The sequence below is a fragment of the Sorex araneus genome, chromosome 7 (assembly GCF_027595985.1).
Source record: "Sorex araneus isolate mSorAra2 chromosome 7, mSorAra2.pri, whole genome shotgun sequence".
Classification (NCBI taxonomy): domain Eukaryota; kingdom Metazoa; phylum Chordata; class Mammalia; order Eulipotyphla; family Soricidae; genus Sorex; species Sorex araneus.
This window is the reverse complement of record NC_073308.1, coordinates 15,408,674-15,413,523: the sequence shown is the minus strand read 5'-3', so window position 1 is coordinate 15,413,523 and position 4,850 is coordinate 15,408,674.

Below are 4,850 nucleotides of genomic sequence, written 5' to 3'. Positions count from 1 at the left end.
CGCGCCTGCCGTCCGGAGTCAGGCGTCCGCAGGAAAACTGAAGGGCAGAGCGAGGCCGTCGGCGGGGAGAGACCCAGGGACCAGAGCCCATGCCCACAGCCCCGCACCACTGCGCAGGCCCCAGCCGCACCGCAGGAACTCGCAGACGAGCTTCTGTTCTCCCTCCTCGAGGCCACCCCAAGATGACAAACCATCATCTTGATCACTATCATCTCGATGTATAAAATGTGCCAGCCCATGTGCTGACCAAGCCTGCTATCAAGGGGCCTGCTTGGGTTTGAGTCCTCTCCATGGCCATCCAGGCTCCCAAGGTCCTGCAGATGGACCTTAAGTGAGGGCGTGCTGGCCCTGATTGGGTCCTTTGCCTTCTCTTGCCCTTATTTCTGTTTCTTATTTAGCTACAAGCTTTCTACTGTATGGTTTGGCTTGTTCTACAAATGATCAATTCCATGTCACATTCTGGGTCAAAGCTGGGTCTCGTGCGATGTTGCAGATGCTCTTTAGCCCCCTTCTTCCTGGGCATTGGTTCCACTCCCTCTTCCTCGGGGACTGAGTTCCATCACCTGAGCATGCCCCCCAGGTGGGTGCAGTCTCTGGCCCCACTCATTCCTGCCCTCCATGTGCAGCTTGCTGGGTTTGTAGAGTGAGTGAATGAGGAAGGGGATCACCCTCGGGCACCAGAATCGCTGTGACAATGGTTCGGCTATGCTCCAGGGAGAAATGTGCCGATTCAAATCCCAGGTCAGAGACAGACAAGGAGCAGGACCTTGGGGTCCAAGGGACAGCTCAAAGGGCTGGAGAGCTAGCTTTGCACAGATGGGAGGCCCAGGATCGATCCACAGCACAGCCCCCCAAACACTGCCAGAACAGCCCCTAAATCCAGAGTAGGGGATGTCCCAGAGCATCAAAACAAAAAGAGTGTGACCCTGGCCATGTGCCTTGGTCTGTGCCTCAGTTTCCTCAACTGCAAAATGGACATGATAAAGACACGGGCTCTGGGGTTGAGGGGTGCCAAACAAGCACTCTCTACTCGCTGGGTCTTACTGGTCCTGGCAAACATTTCAGCCCATGGTTGAGAAAGACTTTTGCTTCTGGAGAGTAATAGAAACTGCCCCTGGGGAGTTTAACTCAGCTTCCTAGCAGATATTCAGGAGAAAGCTGTGGTCACAGTTCCAGGATCTTTAGCCTCCTCCTGAGCCAAAATCATTAGCGCACCAGAGACACAACTGACTCTTTGAATGGAGCTGCCAGCCACGCATGCCTGGGAGAAGCACAGAAGGGGGATTTGCAAAGAAAAGATGCTTTTCTGTTTCGAACTCAGCTAGAGCTGCGAAGAAGCCGTGAACAGCAATCCCAGCCTGCACTGGGCCAAAGGACAAAAGCAGGTAGGAATCAGAGGTAAAAATGTAAGCAGCGCAAAAGGGGGTGGGGTGGGGAGGGATGGAGAGGGCGAGGCTGAAGAAAAGCCCCGGGTGACCGCCAGACCGCTTTCTTCTCCCCACAAAACGCTCTGCGGTCTTAGGTGAAACACCTGCGGGCGCTCTTCCTGCGAGCGCGGCCCCTACAGCGCCCGAAGAAGCACCGGGACTCCGGCGCGGGCAGCCCGCCTGCCCCTCCGCGAGAGCCCCGGTCCCGCCCCCGTGCGGAGCTGGACGTGCCGGCCCCTGGGCTGCCCGCAGCCCCGCTCCGACCCTGGCCGACCGGTGCACGGCTCCCGCGCCCCCAGACCCCGCAGGCCGGCTCCGACCCTGGCCGACGCGTGCACGGCGCCCGCGCCCCCAGACCCCGCAGCCCCTCTCCGACCCTGGCCGACGCGCGCACGGCGCCCGCGCCCCCAGATCCCGCAGCCCCGCTCCGACCCTGGCCGACGCGCGCACGGCGCCCGCGCCCCCAGATCCCGCAGCCCCGCTCCGACCCTGGCCGACGCGTGCACGGCGCCCGCGCCCCCAGACCCCGCAGCCCGGCTCCGACCCTGGTCGACCCGTGCAGGGGCCCGCGCCCCCAGATCCCGCAGCCCCTCTCCGACCCTGGCCGACGCGCGCACGGCGCCCGCGCCCCCAGACCCCGCAGCCCGGCTCCGACCCTGGTCGACCCGTGCAGGGGCCCGCGCCCCCAGACCCCGCAGCCCGGCTCCGACCCTGGTCGACCCGTGCAGGGGCCCGCGCCCCCAGATCCCGCAGCCCCGCTCCGACCCTGGTCGACCCGTGCACGGCGCCCGCGCCCCCGGACCCCGCAGCCCCGCTCCGACCCTGGCAGACGCGCGCACGGCGCCCGCGCCCCCAGACCCCGCAGCCCGGCTCCGACCCTGGCCGACGCGCGCACGGCGCCCGCGCCCCCAGACCCCGCAGCCCGGCTCCGACCCTGGCCGACGCGCGCACGGTGCCGTGACCCCGGCGGCCCGGCCGCCCCAGCAGCGTCCATCCGCCCAGCCCCTGCCCGGTCCCAGCAGACGCTCACCTCGCCCACGGGCCGCGCCCGGTTCCGCAGCCCGGCCCGAGGACGCCGCAGCCTCCGCTGTGCGGGCCCGGCCCGCGATTCAAACCGCCCGGGGCCGCCGACCGTTTCCGCTGAGCCCGCTTCCGGGACGCGGCCCCGCCTCCAAGCCTATTGGCTCCCGTCGTAGGCGGAGAGCCAATCAGAGCTTGCGCCGTCGAGCGGCCGCTTCTGATTGGTTTTTTCTGCTAGATTTAAAAATCAAGCGCCGCGTTTGTCAGCCGGCGCGTGTTTTCCTGCGGCGGAGGCCGAGTCCTATCGCTGCTGGGTGGGCGCGGTCTGTCTCCCGACCAGGAGCAGCGGGCCACGCACGCCCGCTTCCTAACCGCGCTGCCCGGGAGGACCAAGGGCTGGCCGTCTTCATTCGGGTCGCTCTTAATTCCGTTGGGGAAAATTGATTTCCCTTTAGTGGAGCTATAGAACAGCGGGTAGGGCCTTCACCTACCCGGGTTCGATCCCTCTGTCCCTCTCGGAGAGCCCGGCAATCTACCGAGAGCATCCCGCCCGCTCGGCAGAGCCTGGCAAGCTCCCCGTGGAGTATTCGATATGCCAAAAACAGTAACAACAAGTCTCACAATGGAGACGTTACTGGTGCCCACTCAAGCCAACCCATGAACAACAGGAGACAGTGCTACAGTGCTACAGTAAACGTCCACTGAGGCACCTGGAAGTGAAGGCGTTTGATCCCGTTTCAAAGAAGGTGACTCTGAGCGCCGGTTGCCTGAGATTTAAAGAATCTTCCAGACTGGCTATGATCACTCCTTTTTTGTGTTTTGTTTTTCAATGTGACTAAAACAAATAGGTTTCTGAAAGTAAGAATGAAACACAAATAGTTAAGTGATCTCTGAAGCTGTGTCTCTCCAGGTAGATTTATGCCCACCCTCCTCTTTAGTTCTCACCGGGCTGTTTCTACAACATCACCCTCACCATTCACAGGAGTTCTGCTCAGCCTCTAGTCCCCAAATCAAATGCCACTTTCTTCACTAAACCTCCCCACTCTCGCACCCAACCTCCTAGAAGTGAAGTTTTCCCAGATGTGTCCTAGAATTGGCTTTATGCTTCACTCTATACCTTGTTTCTCTATACCTTGTCTTATTTATTCCAATCTCTGGCTCTCTCAGACTCAAACGTCCTGCAGATTGAAATCTGCACCACAAGGCACTTCCCACTGGCTGTGCATCCTACCCATCTCTCTCACCCTCTCACTGCCCAGTGAACTCGGCCACTCCAGCATCTGCTTCCTGGAGAAACCCAGACGGGAGAGGTCCTAGACAGATGCCTCAGATTTCCAACCTGAGTCTAGACTTTATCACCCCCACAGAGCTTGGTCCCCTCAGACAACCAAATCCTCTGACGAACATCCTCGCCCCTTCCCCCTTTCCTTCTGTGACTGCTCGTTTATTTCAGCAGTCTGGGAACGCATTTTGCTCTCATTTAGTTCATCCATTTGCTTTTTCAGGTCACACCTGGTGGTGCTCAGGTGATACTCCTGGCTCTGTACTCAGTAATCACCCCTGGCGGTACTCAGGGGACCATATGGGAGGCGTGCAAGGCAAGCGTGCGACACATTATCGTACTGCTCTGGAGCCCATCCATTTACTTTGATGTGTCACATTTGAGTGAATCATACTGTGTGCGACTCTCTGCACTGTTTCCCTAAGCATGGCCGTCCATTGCCACAAAGAGCAGCATCGCATCTTATTTTTATAGCATTCCTGCAGATGTGCCTGTTCATGTGTGTATGAGCGGTAGTCTCACAGATGTGCATATGCAAGCATATAAGCTGACAAGCACATATCCCTGCAGGTGTGTATGCGAGAGGATCAGTGCTGGCACACGTAGATACCACATCTCTATCTACTTAACTTTCCCTTGGCATTTTGGTTGTTTCCAGGACGTGGCTGGTGGCATAAACCTGCAGCCCGCACAGTAGTGCAGGCACCCCTTCACCTCTGCATACTGCATTCTTGAGGCAAATCACTAAGAGAAGGGTCCCTGGTTCCGTCTGTAGGAACATCTCCCCGCTCTCCATCTCACGAAGGCACGACTTCTGTGCCAGACCCAGAGCACCTGCCCCCTGCCCCTCCCTCCACTCTGCACCAACGTTGTGGCTCCTCATTAGGAGGAGTTTCATCTTGCTAGAAAAGAAAGATGAAATATTTATTTCATCCAAAATATTTATTTGGGAGTAAATATTACATGTTCAACATGCTAGTGTAATTTAAACTGGGTTGACTGCACAAAACATGAAATGAAGCTTAAGAAGAAGGATGCCACAGTAGAAATGACATTTGTACCTTTGTGTTCATTGCAGCACTCTTCACAATAGCCAGAATCTGGAAACAACCCGAATGCCC